The sequence below is a fragment of the Alosa pseudoharengus genome, unplaced genomic scaffold (assembly GCF_046254945.1).
Source record: "Alosa pseudoharengus isolate Yale_2024_CS ecotype anadromous, Long Island Sound unplaced genomic scaffold, YU_APseudo_1.1 YU_APseudo_1.1_scf_29, whole genome shotgun sequence".
Lineage (NCBI taxonomy): Eukaryota > Metazoa > Chordata > Actinopteri > Clupeiformes > Clupeidae > Alosa > Alosa pseudoharengus.
The window spans coordinates 1,137,764-1,156,844 of NW_027468715.1; the positions used below are offsets into that span (position 1 = coordinate 1,137,764).

Sequence of the window (19,081 nt, forward strand, 5' to 3'; positions counted from 1 at the left end):
GCATCATACACTGATAGAGTATATATATGCTATTTAATTACATTTCATTTGAATGCCTGAATGTAAGAATTCAGGAAACACAATACCAGCTTTTAACATTTCTGTTGTTTACTAGTTTATGTAAATCACATAACACATGAACTGTTCATACTACTGATAGCCCATTACTGTACACAATAATACTGTGCCCATTCATTAACATATATTAAACATCAGGCGTCTTGTTTACACATTTAAACCATATTTGCACTTCGAATTTCGCTTCCAAATTGTAGTAGTAACTACATCTACGAAGTCTAAGGAAGATAACCATGTAGTCTGTTCAACGATAAGATACATTTTGACAGAACTACAGACTTCGTGAAAGTAGTAGGCTACCTAAAATGTCTCCATTCACTTCATTGCAAAATCGCGGTTGGTCTGTTTACACATTAAAACCATATTTACACTTCGAATTTCGCTTCCAAATTGTAGTAACTACATCTACGAAGTCTAAGGAAGATAACCATGTAGTCTGTTCAACGATAAGATAAACTTTGACAGAACTACAGACTTCGTGAAAGTAGTACCTAAAATGACTTCATTGCAAAATCATGGTTGGTCTGTTTACACATTAAAACCATACTAACAATTTACATGTCGACTCCACATCCTTGTAACACCATACCAAGGTTAAGAAGTGAGTCAATTTGGCTGATTACGTTAACGCATTTCCATGGCTTGTCAGCTCAAAAAAAGCAGTGGCTATTGCTAACGCATTCATTTTCAATGCTTAGCATGTTAGCTAACCTTAAAAGGTTTGTATATGTGCTAACGCTTACTTGAACGTTCCTATTGTGGCTTGTGGGGTAGAATTTAACTTGTTCACACGTGTAACATTAGGCCTACTGTTGTTTACTACTTTATGTAAATCACATGACTATAATAAACTGTAACTTACTGAGAGCTAAGGTAATTCTGATTCAGTGTGATGAATGGCCATCACGTAAAGCATATGACAACAGCAAATAGCTAACGTTTACGTTAGCCTAACTTACATATCGTTGACGTTGACCCGACACGTTTATAAGTTAGACCATAGACTGATGAGGACGTCCATGAAAATTCCGTGTGTATCCTGTGTATCTTTCGTGCTGCTATCCTGTTGCCTCTTCCCTGTTGTTCCGGCAACAAGGTTTTTACGCGATATTTACGCCACATCCCAGAGAGTTGTTGTTTGGTGGGTCAGGTGACGAGCCGTCGAATCACAGCACAGCACCCAGAATGCATTGCAACACACCGTCATGAAGGGACTCATCGTTAGGTCAGCTTTAAATAGCATACAGAACCTATAGTAATATAACGTTGTCTGTAAGCTCCACAGATCGTGGCAAGACAATTGATTGTGGACTTCTTGCCGGGCAATGATGAGTAACTTAACTTGAATAATAATGATGCGTGGATGTGCATAATATCTGCATGAAAGTGTGGTTCTCAATGTAATAATCTATACAACTGTACACATGACTAAGTTTGAATGGAGCTAGCTGGGCATAGGTCTGGGCTGAATGGATTTGGAAAATACTATTTATTTATTTTTTTAATGACCTATATGAACATGGTTTGGCTTTAAAAAAAAGATGAGACAGCGCTTTGCGCTGTCTCATCTTTTTTTACATTGCCTTTACACTTAGTGCTGGCAAGGCATTGAACTGGGCTTCTTTCGAAAAGGAATAATAAATAAAGTAAACTTAAGAAGAACAATAGTGGGCTTGCTTTCAGCCATGCTGTGGGCTTGCTGGATCAAACCCACTAATAATAAAAGAATAGGATTGAGAGAGGAGGAGGAAGAGGGTAAAACAAAATCCAAAAAATTAAGTGCCATTATGTGGGGAATTCCAAGGACGATTCAGCATCCTGATGACTAGCGAGTAAAAACTATTCCTGTATCTGCTGGTACGGGTCCTTATGCTCTTGTATCGTCTGCCAGAAGGCAGGAGGGTGAAAAGACAGTGGCTGGGATGACTGGGGTCAGAAACTATACGCTTGGCCTTTCTTCTGCTGCGCTGGCTGTAGAGGTCCTTGATGGATGTTAACTCAGTCCTTGTAATGCGTTGTGCTCTTTGTAGCGATTTTCGATCCTGGGCAGTGATGTTACCATACCATGTTGTTATGCCACCAGTCAGAATGCTCTTTATTGTACAGCGGTAAAAGTTGGTCAATATGTTGTAGTCCATGGCAAATTTCCGCAGACGGTGCAGAAATAAGAGCTGCTGTCTTTGTGACCACACCAATATGGTGTGTCCAGCTCAGATCCTCACTGAGGTTTATACCCAGGAATCTGAAGCTTTTGACTCTCCACAGCTGCACTCCCGATGTGAATGGGTGCAGAAACTTGATATCTAAATGATAAAAACAAAGGGCTGCAACCAGGTCTCCATGTGAAGATGACACTGTGGATGAGAAGCAGAGACAACACTCATCAGCACTCACAATGGAACATTTTGCAGAGCAGACAGTACAACAAAGCAATTACTACTTATGCAAACAGCAATTTAGGAATGTCAAATCCACCTAGATCTAGTTTTTCTTTAATCCTCCGGCACGCCAAGTAACGGAGCCAATTTTTTTATGATGTCGCTGAAGGCCTGCTGTGTAAGTTTTCGGTCATAGCAATAATGTTATCTTCTTATCAATTAGTGCTGCCACTAACGACTAATTTTCTAACGACTAATCTTTCGACTAATTTTTCGGTTAGTCGACTAATCTAAACGACTTTTTTTTTTTTTTAAATCAAGTGTTTGTTATTTCGTTGTGTCCATTTTATTTTGAACTCAACTGAAGGGAAAACTTAAATAAACTGTTCAAAAACATGTGTAAAAAAAAGAAATCACCATCAAATGCTACCATCAGGTCTAATGTCAGACCTTTGATATACTTTATTTGTATGCCAGTGTTGCCATGGACATAGACAATGTTCAATGTTTGTCAAACTTCTTTGACCTGAGGGCCGGTCATGGCACCTACATGAACCCACCCCCCATCAAATTATCATTATCAATTATTATTGTTATGCTATATTGTTATACATGCACTTCAAAGCAGCCAATGTTTAAAGTGCTAACACTGTTCACAAAAAGTTTGTGAAAACATGCACATTAGAGGACTGCTTTACCAATGTAAAATATAATTAATTCATTGCTTTTGCATGGTTGCATGATAAATACTTCTCAAAACACCAGCAATTATATGGGTGGCATTGTTTTGGGATGTTTCCCTCATGCAAGCATCATACACTGGTAGGCAAATGGAAAGAATATTAACATGACATTTAATTATGCCACAATAGCTTTTGGCCACTTTATTCAAATTTGACTATACAATACAATGCTAGATAGTGTATTAGTCTGTGCTTTTATGGAAGTTGCACAAATCCACATCGTTCTATTAAATGTCGTTTCATAATTAAATAGCTTCAATAGGTTGAATCGGAGCTTTGCTACCAACGTTATCGAGTGGTTTCAGTTTCTCTCGCGCACACGCATCATTGAATGAACACTAATGGTATGCCTGGCTCGCCAGGCTAATGCCTCTATGTTTGATGACACTGATTGCAGAAACGTTTGTTTTCTTTTTCTGTCGGTCCGCGGTTCCTTGATCAATTGCGCAGCAAATTATCAGACGAAGCCCCGGGAATAATTTCACTCTGCGGCTCCGGGACCAGCAGTATCCACGTTGCGGCCGGTGCTCGTCCGCGGCCCATAGTTTCAGAAACGCTGGTCTAGCCAATTTTGAAAAGGCGTATGGAGTTGAGGATTTTGCAAATGAGCCTGACATCAGCATGTTCAAAACAAATAGGGTACAGGCACTTTGCGCGTCTTACCACATAGGTTACCTCACTTTATCAGTGGCTTGAACGCTAAGCGTTGTGACTTATTCAACATGGGAAATGACGCGCACCTTATTGTTGATATCACGGGGCAGCATGTTTTTTACACACCGTTGCGTTGTCAACGTGAGCCACTCTCTTCACTTAATTTATTGCAATTTCCACAATACTAGTCAGAGTCTGGACTAGCGTAACTAGTTTAGCTTTCCCCACTTAGCTCTGCCTAATAATGAATTGCGCTCGCTGAAAGCAGGCAGGCACGCAGTTTTGCTGCTCGAGTTTACACTTGCGTGCATGGCAGGGTTTAAAACATGACTGCCAAAGTCTAAGTAGCCTGTTTGACAGTCGTACTTTTCAAGAGTTAATAACATTACAATGAGCCGTTTGAGACGGGAGACCAAAAATAAATAGGTGGTCAATAGTAAAACGACTCTTCGACTAAATAAATTGCCGTCGACTAATTTTCATGGTCGACTAAGTCGACTAATCGCGGCAGCACTATTATCAATGCATTTTATGTCTAGCCTACCAGTCTTTTCTTTATAGAATAGTGTTGTAGCCTAACTGTAGTGAGTCCCAAAGGGAAAATGCAAAAATGAACCTTTTTAGTATCCTTTGCACTTATAATCTATGGTCAACAACCATAAGAAAGGTCATACTAAGAGTAAAGAACATAATATTGGCCTAGCCTATTGATTATGTGTAAGTGTTTAATTATTGACATGCTAAATTGACCTGATCCCAAACAGCTGTCTCAAAGTTATTGAGAAAATTTCATATATATTCTGTTAATGAAATTGTAACATTTTACAATAACAAATGATCATATGTCTGTTACAGAGTAAACATGTGTTAACTGGGAATGTCACTGTTTGCAGGTTTTCAATTGGCAATTTAACATGCATCCATTTCCTACTGTGCCTTCTATTTTTGCCAATCATAATGATGACGATCAGCCCTTATTATCATCTAAGAGAAATTGTTTTGGACAGCAGAAGACAGAGGCTACAGTGGATCCAGACATGCAGCGCACATCATTTAAGGCTACATTTCCACATACAACAACACTGTCAACAATCAGGGACAACTGATTGACAGTCACACAATAAAGACGTCAGTAAAAAGGCCATTTGACCCTCCTGCCCTTAGCCTGCGCCCCATCTCGATAGATACATCTACATGAAAGTTCTGAATATTGCAGGTATGATACAACAGATATTGCACTTCTTACAATGACACACATTAGATAGACTGTGCCATTCACCATTTTGATGACATCTTGATTGGCTTTGTTTGTTCTCATCTCTTTTTTGAAAAAAAAAAAAAAAGAGAGTGAATGCCATATGCTATAGGGTCATTCCACGTAATTTCAACCAGGGCCCACATACTTTGGTTTCAAGAAATTCTGAAACAATTACATGGGCAAAATGCACCATGGTTGTAAGGCAGTGCGTGTAAAGTCTTACGGTGTGTTTCCACACAACGAAATTTCGCGTCGCTCTCATTGAGGTTGAATGGAGACGAAATTCGCCCTAGTTGGGCGAAATGAAAGCGAATCGCCGAGGCAGGCGAAACAAAGTTGGCCAAAGTTTAACTTTATTTAAATGAGGACCAATCGAGAACCAATCAGGTCCGCGTCTTTGTGTTTGGAGGCGGGAGTTACAAAAAAGTCTGACCAAGATGGCGGAGACTACCTGAGCTGTAACACGAACATTTGTATGTGATTAAAATGTTTCTACACGAACATTGGCACTTGTATCAACACGAATTGTGGTTTATATGCCACACGAACTTAGTCAGAGCACATACACCACTAAATAGACCACTATATATGTTAGTTTAAGCACTCGATCTTTTTAGCTAGCTGACAGGCGAAATGCTAGTATTTTAGGACATTGGATTGCATTGTAAACCTAGCTAGACAGCTAGGCTACATGCTGCAACACAGGTATGAAATATATTATGTCTTTGTGACCTTGTTGTTTCTATGAACATGAATTGTTGTTTATAGGAAACATCAACTTAGTCGAGGCATAAAAACCCCTGGATATCTTCATTAAGTACTTAAACGTTTGAATTAGCTGATTAGCCTAATTAGCTCGCTTGCCACCACTGGCACGTAATTTCAACCAGGGCCCACATACTTTGGTTTCAAGAAATTCTGAAACAATTACATGGGCAAAATGCACCATGGTTGTAAGGCAGTGCGTGTAAAGTCTTATGCGGGCCTCACTGTAAAGTGCAATATCTGCTGTAGTTTGCCTGCTATATTCAGAACTTTCATGAAGCTGTATGGAGAAGGTGTGGAACTTTTTCAAGTTTTTCAAGTGTGACTGTCAATCAGTTGTCCCTAACAGTATGTGTACATGTAACTTTTCATTAAATATTGTCTGCTGCCTGTGTGCATCCACTTTATTCTGTGTCCCCAGATTGCACAAAATAATTTATTGTAGGAGGCAATAAAGGGTAATCATTATCAGAAAAAACATAAATTATTACATAAATCATTCATTTAAGGTGATTCGGGGTTCCTTACTGAAAACAGCTGTCACTGTTTGCAGGTTTTCAGCCAACACATCTACTCTCTGTGTCAAACATAATATGATAATTTGTTTTGGGAAAATATGTACACGGTCACAATTAAATTTCATTAACAGAATGTTTACAAAATTCAAATAACTTTGAGACAGCTGTTCAGGATCAGGCAGGTTGTTGACCATGGGTTATAATATGCAGCTATATGTACAACAACAGACACATGGTACATTTTCCAACTTTGGGACTCAAGCAGTGACACAGCCTGTTATTAACTAATAGGCCTTCACATCAAAGAAAATAGACTTGGCCTCGACATGAAATGCATTAGCTAGATAATATTGCTATTTTTTATGCTATGTGACCGCTTTGAATGGCTGTGTGCATGAAATAAGCAAACAAGACATATCCTACCTTAGAAACAGAAAGGTCAAGTCCAAATTATGTTATCATGTTACTTATCTCACAAAAGATGCAGGTGCTGTAGCCAGTGTACAAACCTGTGTATTAACTGTAAAAAATGTGATTCAGCTCGTCTTCGATCCTGAAAAGGAGAAGAGAGAAAATCAATGTGCTGCAATACCCCCTGTAAACAGCTGTTGCAATAAAAACAGTTTCTGTTAAGTAGGGAAAGTGACATTTTGAGGCCTTGCTAAAGCACGAAGCGTTCTAGAAGTATATTAGGCCATGTTGGCAGCCAGCTGCGGATTTGAATAGAGCAACCATAGACTGTATGAGAGCAGTACCATAACTCGGGTTTATAACTTTGTCAGTATCAAGAAAAATATCACTCGACCCACACTGTTTAGACCAGGGGTCTCAAACTCAAATGAGCTGGGGGCCAATTCTGCCAACGTCATCTGATTGGAGGGCCGGCTATTTCTGAAAATGCGATGTTCTTTTTTTCAAATACCACAATGCAAACAGAAAGTGCAAGTGTTTTTATCTAGTTTTAGACACCTGTGCTAGCAACCTTAGCTTATAAATAAAATAATGATAAAATAATTATTAATACAAATTATTAAACAAATGAAAAGCATAAAAACAGGTATGTGTGTGTTTCACACCAAATAAAAATATTCCTACTGTAAATGTTAAAATCTTTGAGTAAAACAAAAGTTTATGAAGGGGGTAAATTTACCCATCTAATTTGGCACTGGATGGCAAGCACCTCAAATTATGCACCTTTCAATAAATACTGGATGAACATATTTGAGCAGGTTTACTTTCCTTTTTTCATATTGCCCACATAACAAATTAACAGGAAAACACCTAAGATGTATACCAACACCTAAGATGTATATGGTTTCTAAACCACAAGGCCTACAATAAAGTATTCTGGTCAAATCAGTTCCTATCGCGGGTAATCTGAGTACCCAGAAGTTCGCATCATATTGCGGGTGACTTTGTAGTTTTGAGCCCTATTTCTACTAGCCCTGCTGTCTGTACCACGTCCATTACGGACACTATCATCAAGATTACCACTGCAACCTCCAAGCTATGTTGGGCAGAGGGTCGAAATAAGCATGGTATAGTGGACACCGTCGTATACACGCAGACGCACCTCCATTCAATAGACGATCGATCATAATCTCCAAAAGGATATTCTCCTTCAGATTTAGAATAGGTGAATAACATAGCCTACCTAAGACTTCATCACACGTAAACGTTTTTCAACATTTGGTGTAGGCCTATTTCTGCTTCAATTTCTGCAACACTATGGCCTGCATCGCTTCCGCGTCATTACAAATGCACGTCTTTGTTTCTCGCGTGTAATACAAGTATTTCCTGAAAACTTTGTGCAGCGATTTTGGGTTTGAATGAAGCTCTGGATGTTTAGCACATAGTGGAGCAGAGTACAAAGAGATTTGTCACCGTACTTGGAACTATCGTCTATTTTAATCAGTATCGTTGTTTGTCACAATTAAAAAGTCTCAAGGGCCGGATTACATTATTATTTTGACATACGTCGCGGGCCGGAATTAGGCCGGACGCGGGCCGGGTGTTTGAGACCCCTGGTTTAGACCCATTAACACAGATTACGAGGACCTGTCATTATTACCACCTTAATTTCTCAGAATAAAATGTCTTAAATCTGCAGTAATTTGATTTGCACAGAACATATTAAAACTATAATGTCTGGTTTGTCATGTTTAATTTCAAACATACCCCCCAACCCAAACTTCTCCAAAGTTGTTTTTTGTGTGTGTGTGGCATTTAACATTACCACAATTAATAGAGTGTGATGGCCACCTGGAAGTTTGTAGTTTTCAGCTTCCTCATGAAATTATAGAAGAATATTGTGTAATAAAAAGCATTTTTTCTTAATTTATCCTATTTAGCCTATAATTATTTGTTATCCTGCAATAAAAAGCCACAACAAATTAGTGTTATATATTGCAATGAAATCAATTACTACTACATCTTAAATTCTATCACACAAAATGGAAGTTTTTGCATATAGCTGTTGCCCCAATACTGTTCCTCCAGAAGAAGACCTCCAGGAAAAGCAATGTATCATAAAAAACTAACTTGTTTTTTTCAGGGCAGGTGGTCAACTTTGCACAGAAAAATAAGGTTTTTACCATCGTAGTATTTGCGAGACAATGCGTAAAATTCCCGTAGATAATCATAATAGATAGATAGATGCTTTATTGATCCCAAGGGGAAATTCAAGGTCTCAGTAGCATACAGACATCACACACAACATGCACTTACTTAATCATCTGATATCTCTGCGTCTGCAACGTCTCTCCTTTTGCTATCATATGCCATTTTCCGAGAAGGCTGCTGGCCGCGCTGCACTGGCGTTGCTAGGGAATACACACGTTGCTCGTTTGTTATGTTTGTGCAATGCATCATGGGTAATGTAGAGTGAAGCTGTGTTCAGGAGTAGCACGAGCAGCGAGTGAATGAGTCAACGGCATGCTTTTCAAAAAAAATTCGAAATAAAATCAATGCTAGTACTAATACATGAAATGATGGCTGATCTGAATAGCCTAGACTCAAACAATATATAATATGTGTGTGTGGCACTTACAATGACCAGAATAAATCCTTATGAATAAAGGTAGTGAAAATGCCCTAAAAACAGCTTAGGGTTCAAAGGGTTAATCGACCCTATCTTCAGTTAAAATGTTCAGAACTGCACCAAATTTTATGTGTGTGATTAACCTGACATTCTCTGGAGTAGGGTTGGGTATTGTTTGAATTTGAACGATTCCAATTCCGATTTCTTATTTCGATTCCGATTCCTAACGATTCTCGATTCCGATTTTTTTTAAGAGGCAGGGTCAAAAAAAGTTTAGGATATTTTAAGTGAGCTAGCTAACCAACGGTCTTTCTCAGGGTATCTGCACATTTTCCAAGTGCAAATTTAAAGACTTTTAAGACCTTTTCAAGACATCTAAATGAAACTTAAGACTATACCACGGCAAAAAGATATATATGACTGTTTATATATTTTTTTTCCTACTAATTTTAACCCCCACCCCTTTGCGTTTGTGTTTGGGAGCGTAATGTTCCAACATTCCATTTGTTTACTATGCGAGAGTAGGGGAGAACTGGCACAATCGTAAAACTTTTCTATACTCTCTGTTCAAACTCGATTTAGTAGTAGTAGTAGTAGTAACACTTTATTTGTCCCAGAAGGGCAATTATTTACATAAAGCTGTTAAACGTGAAAGCTGTGAAATTTGGCCAGAAAGGAGTGATACATGTCTAGTTTGTTAAGAATTGAACTTAACAGCGACATGTAGGTCTCGGCTAGCCTAGGACCTACCTTTGTTACAACCTGAGGCAGCCATTAAAACGTCCAGTAGCCTACTGTTGTAACATTCGCATAAGCGTAATGAATGTAACAGTTCTAAAATCGTGATAGCCTTGTTGATAAACTGCTTATTTCTTTCATGTCTGAGGCATTTGGTCCAGTGGTCTTTGAAGTTGCTGCGGCTGTCTAAAGTTTAATTGGCTGTGACGGCTGTGACCTAAAAACGAATCAATAAATGCAGAATGAAAAAGTTCAGTTTTTAGTTTCTTTTTAAAACACTCTAGTGTTGGGGAAAATCTAATATCTATTGGAAGCTGATTACAGCGCTGTGTGGCATAATAGCTAAATGCCATTTCTCCTTGCTTGGTTTTAACCCTGGGGACTATTAATTGACAAGTTCCAGTAGATCTAAGCTCTCTATTAGGTGTATATTGGGGAAGCATTTCAGAAAAATATTTGGGGCCAAGTCCATTCAGTAGGAGTAATTTCAAAATCGTTGTTTCACTCACGCTCCGTGTGTTTCACGCAACTGAATTACAACCGTCGCCACTAGGTGGCAGCTTAAGTCCGCTGCGGCCAGAGCCGTATATGGAGAGCCATATACGGCTCTGGCTGTGGCATCGCTGGTGTGGTTCAGCGATTCGTTTTGCAGGAGCAATGACCTGTTCTGTTACTGTTTATTATGTTATGCAACATTTGTTTGGCTGTTAAAAATAAGTATGAGTCGCATTTCAAATGTCCAGGGTTTCCCGCAGTAAATGGGTTGCCGTCCGACTGGGGTGGGGGGTTATGGTTGCTGGCGTCTTGTTTGTGCGATACACTACAGACTCTGTACATTTAACAATGATTTATTAAACACTACATATTAAATAAATAACCAGCTAAAAGTTAACAAAGTAATAACACCAAGCAAACTATACAACAGTATACAAATATTTCAAAATATTTGTGTAATTTGTGCAATTTTTAAAAAGAATATTACAAACTATAGATCAAGTGCAAAAGAAAGTGCAAAACAACAAAATGTGCAAATGTGATGATCAGTCACTACTTATGGCAGAGCTGACAACTAGCATTGTTACAAGCCATCCTCCTTGGCTTTAAAAAGATCACTTCAAGGGCCCTTTGGTAATTGCTAGGGCTGTCACTTTACGTTCGAAAATCGATTGCACAATCGATTGGACCAAACAACACAAGTTTCGAAAACTAAAATGGGGAATCGATTTTAACCAAATATTTACAGTATTAATTTTAAACGAAATAAACAAATAAAAAAGATAGATGTAACAAAATTCACAAACAAGAATATAAGAATATGAAATAATTCCGAAGTGCAGTAAGCATTGCGAAAGCTAAAAAGAAAATTCCCACCAATTTTACGCACCGGGAACAGCTGTTTCAATAAGCTGCTGTGCTGCTCGTGTTTTGCCAAAAAATGGAGGACAACGCGATCAACCTGTGCGACATGTAGAGAGACGAGTGATAGGCCCTAATAACTTGAGGAGATGTGGAAGTACTTCGGATTTTTGGTATATCAAACTATGGAGAAGAACAAAGCGGTAGGCTACGCAAACTGTGCAATCGAGTTCTACGTAGGCGAAATTTGTTTGACATTTCTAATCGTAAACACAGACACAGCTACGTTGAAGCCTGCAGTTATGTCACTGATGTAATGGCAGTCCACTCGGCTTACTGGTTTTCGAGAATGTTGCACTTCTGTTTGTCATTGTGCACGAAACTTCACGCCAATAAATCATCAGAAATATTGCTGGCTTGCGTCTTCAAGTGCCCTCTGTACGTTCGTCCTAATGCCTGTTAGTTGTTTGTGGATTGGCCTATATTTTGCGTTGAAAATGGAAGCGTCTTTAGACATAAAAAATCGATTTTACAATCGATTCAATGAACACTTATGTCTCAAAAATCGAACAGGATTTTTTCACAAAAGTGACAGCCCTAGTAATTGCACTGTTTTACTATTAACGCTTATCTTCATGCAGGCTGTCAGTCTGTTGCCCTGCAGCCTGTTCCGCAAGTCTGTCCTGATCTATACACCGAGATTGAACGAAGTTTAGATTATTTTATAGTTTTGTGTAATATGGATGGAATTTGAGCGCGGAGTGCTTTTTAATTTAGAGGCCGGAGTGGCCGCTCTTTTCCGCCCGTCTATTGTCAGTCTTGCGCGTCCGATTAGAGGGCTTTCCTTTGTTTACGCTCACCATCTTAAAAAGATGCGCAAGTCTATACTGTGCTGAGAGCAGGTGGCTGTTTACTCGGCCGCTCCTCCGGTCAAATTCGCGTCAGGTCAATTTCGCTCCCGGTCCCAAACTAAGGGCAACGGCAATATATTTCACTCAGAACATTTATTTTAAAAGACTGCAACACTGATAGTGCAACAACAAACAAGCTTGGCAACATTAATACACATAAGCCTAAAACTAAAGGGATCAGTCGGGATTCATTTCCAAAAGAATACAGGCTTAGCATCCAAGTTTTACTTTAGCCTTCCACTTGATATGAAAGCATATTCAAATTGCTCACGTTTTTCTTTGCTCATGTTTCCACAAAATGTGTCCTCTTAGATTCCAAAATGAATCTTTACTCATTGGAACAGTGTCACCACCACATGGTTATTCTTGCTCTACATTGTTAGTATCTAGTTGTTTTGTAGGAATAGTACACTGACTTATCAGTTTCCTTTCTAGTAGCGTAGCCAGAAATGTTCAAATGGGTGGGCACAGAAAAAACGGGTGGGCAAAGCGAATTTGATTGAACATAAGAGAGGCCTAAATTAGATACACCATACAAGCATTAATCATAGTCATGTTATATTTGACATAAAACAGGAATTTATTGAACGCATTTGATCACAGCTGACAAATTACGCAGAAACATTATCAACTGGAGCAAAACAATGCATGAATGTAGCTTCTGCGCCTCATATGAAACACAATTGAGACAATAGATTGACCATATTGGACAACTGCAAAGCCTTATCATTAGGGATGCACGATATATCGGCGGCCGATATATTATTGGCCGATAAGTGAAAAAATGAAAATATTATTTTCTGGCCGATAATTTGCGCCGATATTTTTTAAAGTCCTAATTTAGGCCTACGTAAGGTCCGTCTGGCTACACTGAGCTACTTGAGCTTGGTTGGCTATACTTTTTCCTCAATATAATGTCAGCGGTGTGAATGTATTTCACCACTCTAACAAAATCTGTGGATATGCATTCATTTGGGAATCTGTGCATCTCAAAATCGTCTTGTGAATGATCCGCCATTTAACCTTACCAGAGCGGAGCTCAGCCCTATCTAGAGCCGTCTTGTACTGGTGTGTTTGCACTTTACCGCGCTGGTCGGGGAAACAAATAAGCAAACTCGTTAGTGGGACGAGTACATAAGTAGGCCTAGTTCTAAGTTGTGTTTTAGTATTATATTTGCATTACGTTAGCTTGGGTTTTGTATTACCACCTAGAAATATGCTAACCATTCCACCACAAACTCTGATTTGGTCACTATACTCTAGCTTATTCCCAGCTGAGCCGTTTATGAGCGTTTAGTCCTAAATTAAAACAATTCATACTCTCTAGCCACTCACTTGCAATTCACTGACGTCAGGTTCACTTAAAGGAGCCACACATACTGTAGGGCTAGGCTACTGTTATGATGTTGACTGCCGCACTATTGAGGACTATTATGAGTTCTGTCCATCATTTGGTGGTAGGTAAAATTACAGCAATAAAATTATGCTTATTAAATGCTTTCCCCAAATCACTTTTCACAATTTTTTTTCAAGAGTAATATTATCGGTTATCGTATCGGTATCGGCCACAACAAACCAATAAATATCGGTTATCGTTATCGGCCCTAAAATTCCATATTGGTGCATCTCTACTTATCATAGGCATGTTACATTCATGACATGAAAAGTGGAACTTATAGAACGAAAATGACAAATTATGCAGTCGGCTAAACATTTTAAACTTTCGTCAAACGGATGAACCCAGCATCGGTGCTTCGCATAAATTAAAACACAAATTGAAGCAACAACTTGATCATTGGACAATCCTACCACAAAACCTTTCCATAGGCCTGCAACGTTTATGACATAAAAAGTGGAATATGAACGCATTTCATCACACCTGACAATTAAACGGAGCTGTGGCTGTTCGCGATTTGACTGATTCTTGAGAGCGATGAGCGAGATATTTGCACCGCTCAGAGCTCCGCTCACTAGCTCTGATTCGGAGGCATATCACATATGTTAAAATGATAAAATCTGATTATTTTTCGATTCATGACACGTTTCTTCTTCTTTTTTAATGCGTTCTGCGGAGAAGGGAGATTGGCGTTGGTCACGGTTTGGAATGAAAGGGAGAAAACAGGACAGAGTAACACGGTTTTTTTTTTTTTGACGACGTAGTTAAGGCGGCAGGCTTGTTTTGCCAAGGCGGTCGCCTTGACTGCAAAGTGCTGCGGGAAACCCTGGATGTCAGGTATTTGCGCATAGCGTGTGCATCTCAGAAGAAAGAATGTGATGAGAGGAAGGCTAGGTTATAAATATTGAATAAATAACACTGCAGTTTTTTAATTTAAGATGAACTTTGATGACACCAAAGCAGGTGAAACTGTTTTACAACCTCCTCTGTTATGTAACTGGCCAGACCAATAGCTTACACGTTGGATAACCTTGATGCTATACACCTATGAAAAAGTGTTCCCTTATTTATTTTGAGCAGTGTATTATGTTTAGAAAAGTATACTCTGATTTCTTTATAAAGATTGTTGCTTTTGGATTTGTTGCGGTCAAGATACCATACCATCCCCCCCCTCATCTGACTTTTGTGCTTCAGGTGCTAATACACCACCCCTCCCCTTCTCTTAATCCACTGAATAGACATTTCCATCACAATTCGCCTTATTCACCCGGCGGCCATTATGAGGCTGAGGGGTACACTTGCCATTACTCCTCAGTCCAGCAGATGGTGGTGGTAATGCAGTCTGTTTGCAAACTGCTAAAAAAAAAACTCACTGAAGAAGAAGAACAGGCCAGTGAACCCTTTTTCTTTTTCGGTGAGCTTTTTTTGGCAGTTTGCAAACGGAGTGCATAACCACCACCATCTGCTGGACTGAGGTGTAATGGCAAGTGTACCTATCAGCCTCATAATGGCCGCCGGGTGAATAAGGCGAATAGCCAGCAGAGAAAGGTCAACACATCAGATCAGCTTGCTTACTTGCATGAAACAGCAATGTGTAGGTATAGCCTATAAGACTAAGAGTTTTGACTCTCCCTGTGCGCAAATTTTGTGTAAAATATGGACACATTATAGACTTTTCCTGCCCATTGCAATGTGCGTTTCAGTGCCTGTGTTTCATGAACTGAATTCTTAAAAGAATAGGCTGGACAAAAGCTTACATAATTAGCCTAGGCAACACATTTTTATTTGATTTTATTTGCTGGCAATCGTGCCTCTACAGACACTTCAGGTAGGGGCGGCCACAGCCTAACCTCAGTGGAACGCTTGTAAAACTTAAACACTTTGAAGGCCTACTAAATGGCTTGGGCAAAGGTAGCAAGATAACATGGTAGCCAGATAACATGATCAGCTATGTTAACTTGTTACAATGATAATAACAATAGCTGACTTCTTTTAATCATACAACTCAAGTAAATTTCTGTGCCGTCAGCTGGTTTTCGATGGCGCAAAAGTAGGTAGAAGTCTGATTATCAAGCTAGCAGTTCAAATTATTAGTGGTCCGATACCCACGTGGAGTTAATTTATGCTATTTAGGTGTTTGTTTTATGGGTAGCATATTCATGGTAATAATTCAATTGCCTACCACTAGGGCTATCAGTCCACCAGCAAGACATTGTTTCGATTTAACTCAATGAAATAAGACCTTTTCTTAATATTTTATTATATTGTTGGTTGGATTAATACTGTTGGCAAAGAAAAGTCGTTTTCCTACACCATGGGTCTCAAACACTCGCTCTCAAGCTCATTCGCTTGCCACCCCCTTCGAGCTTAGGCTGAAGCAGGCTACATTTAAACACAATTGTTGGCGCGACTCAAGGCATTCTAGCCTTGAAAAGTAAATCATCCATAATTAAACAATAGGCTAGGCCTACTTGGCTACGGAAAAGGGTTTCCATTACAGCACAGCCCCTGTTCAATGAACAGCGGTGGAAGTTCCGACACTTTCCACTGCATGAAACATAATAGTAAGCCATCAAGTACGCCCCAGATTTCTTTGCCAGTCCCAACATTTAGCAATAGGATTTATGCTAAGCAAGTAGCCTGCATTAATTTATGATGGTTGGTAGACAAACTGGCTTCAGATATCCAACCGAGTGAATACCAGTCTTAGATGGCTGTGGTTAGTGATGTGATGCTGATGGGGAGTTTAACAAAGCGTAAACCTATAGGTTTCAGATTCGGAAAGTTTCCCAGTTTCTGATAGTAGCCTATGTAGCCGAACTATAGTATTTTCTGATCAAATAACACCTAGGCTATTAGGCCTAGCTTTGCACCCTGCCCAATCATCTTCTTTAGCTGATATGTGAGGGCGCAAAGTAGGCTATCATATTCAACAGATGGTGTTTAAAGGTGCCCTACCACACAAAACCGTTTTTACTTGTATTTTTTTAAACATGTTAGGTCCATATGTGTTTGTGCTATGTCGTGAATGTGAAAATGAACAGCTAACTCCTCTGTCAGCTCTAGCCACTGAAAAGAAATAAGCGGAGAAATTAGGCCAATTGCCAAAGCTCTTCAGATTGACGTGGAATTGATGAGCTCATTACTATTCATGAGCTCGCCCAGTTGAGACCATCCCCACAAAATTCGTTTAGCTCTTACAGTTTTCGTAGGTCTATGCAAGAATGGCTGAATGTCAACGGACTTGTGCGCTATGCACAAATAGAACTTTAACAATGCATTTTGCCCAAGAACCCAGACTTGAGGATCAAATGGCTTCAGTTTATTTTTTGGAACAATGCCACAGGCTTTGCAAAAAGGTTGCTGTTGAAGCCTGGAGCAGGCTACCATCGCAGTCTACGACCATTGCCTGTAAGTAAAACGTAATTGTCAACTCAAGGAAGTGCTATGTTATACAGGTTTAATGAACTCGCTAGCCTAGCAGGTTAATAACGGCTGTCATGTTATGGACGAAACCTACTAGCTGTTAGCCAATCAGAGTCAAGCAGCTTAGCTTGTTGAATATGAATGAGAACTGCCGCAAATCGAGCCAGGTCTTCATGCAGGCTTTCAATACCACACTAGAATGGCTTGAAACAAGGTAACCAAGGCATGTTTTCCACAAAAAATGGTAGTCCATGGTAGAACTTCAGACATTACCACAAAGTAATGAAATGCGTGTGGCAGGGCATCTTTAAGGTAATACAAATGAATGGTGCATTGGACATTTTATTTATTTATTTTTTTATAGTGGGGTGGCCTCGAGCTAAACCATTAATGAAAGCAAATCAACCAGATGCGTCTTCATAAAATAACAAAGACACCTTCATAAACAATTCTTCTATAAACGGGTCCGAGTGTCCACGGGGACCCAGGTTCGAATCCGACCTGCGGTCATTTCCCGATCCCACCCCATCTCTCGCTCCCACTTGCTTCCTGTCACTCTCCACTGTCCTGTCCAAATAAAGGCAAAAAAGCCCAAAAAATTTTATATGTGAAATTTTTATGTTGTTATTTTATATGTGAGATTCATGGCACAATTAGAACAGGACCAAAATAATTACTGTTATCTCTCCATTCCATTCATATTGTTTCTGAATATAGTGCCTTGTTCTATTTGTCTGTTCAAGTTGTTTTCAGAGCTTTTTTCCCAGTTCAAAGTTCAAACTTGCAAAAGAATCGCCATGGGAACACCCTCTGAAGTTCTACCGCGATTTCCGTGTTTTGGGAAAAGCCCGTAAAAGTCCTGGCAGGAAGCGATTAAATCAAAGTTTTTTGGTATATCCCGTTTTTAATATTTTTTCCGAAGTGTTTACAACTTAGTGTTAACTAATAATTGTTGCAAACTGGTACTACGAACAAAATATTAGTGCATTCCTAGATCTACATCCTTATGCATGCTTCCTGCCAGGACTTTTACAGGCTTTTCCCAAATCACGGAAGTAACGTTGACGGCAGATAGTAGCATCCATCAGGCAAGTGTAATTTAAATAAACTTTTCAATGCCTCGTTTTATGAGTAAAGAACATAGTTGTACTACTGTAGAAGTTTCGTACCATTCAGGGCATTATTAGTGGGGTAATTTACGAGATACTAAGTTGGTTCCATTACGCCTGCAGAAAGTCATTAGTTTCTGACAGCGCTACTCGACCAGGGTTCAACCAAGGGAAAACAGGTTCTGGGAGGGTGTTTGGCTCGGGGTCATGGTGCAAAGGACCCTAGAATGAAATTACTCCAAACCATCGCTTTAAGGAGACGTGATGTTGAACTGCATGCTGATGTCATTTAACCCAAATGCTCCAGCAGCAGCACGGCTGACAGAGGAGCTGCATCATCTACTGTATAGTGAGGTTATGTTAGATTACATTGCAAAAATATCACCATCCATAACCTCGCGATTCAGTTATGATTCCAAAACACTGGAAAGTATGTCTTTATGACATTTCTGTATTACATTTTGTCATGAAGAAAAATCAATAGCAAACTGTCCTGAACAGTCCTTATTACTGTGTACTGTGAACCACTCCTGGCTGCGCCTGGCAAATCCGCCATCATAATAGCAATCCGCTATGGAACAAGCGCGCCTGTTGTTAAAGGGAATGTGAGATGACTCTCTGATTGGTTTATTGCACGTTATGCCCAAACCACACCCATGAGTAATGTAGCTGCTTCAGACCACCCCATTTTAGATTTGCGTCGGGCGAAAA

At 39.5% G+C, this 19,081-nt stretch overlaps 1 protein-coding gene across 1 annotated transcript in view; it reads left to right on the plus strand.

Annotated features, from left to right (window-relative positions):
* Positions 1-19,081, plus strand: part of LOC143099453 (mitotic checkpoint protein BUB3-like) — a 41,231-nt gene that overhangs the window by 5,240 nt on the left and 16,910 nt on the right. The gene's annotated exons all lie outside the window — the stretch shown is intronic.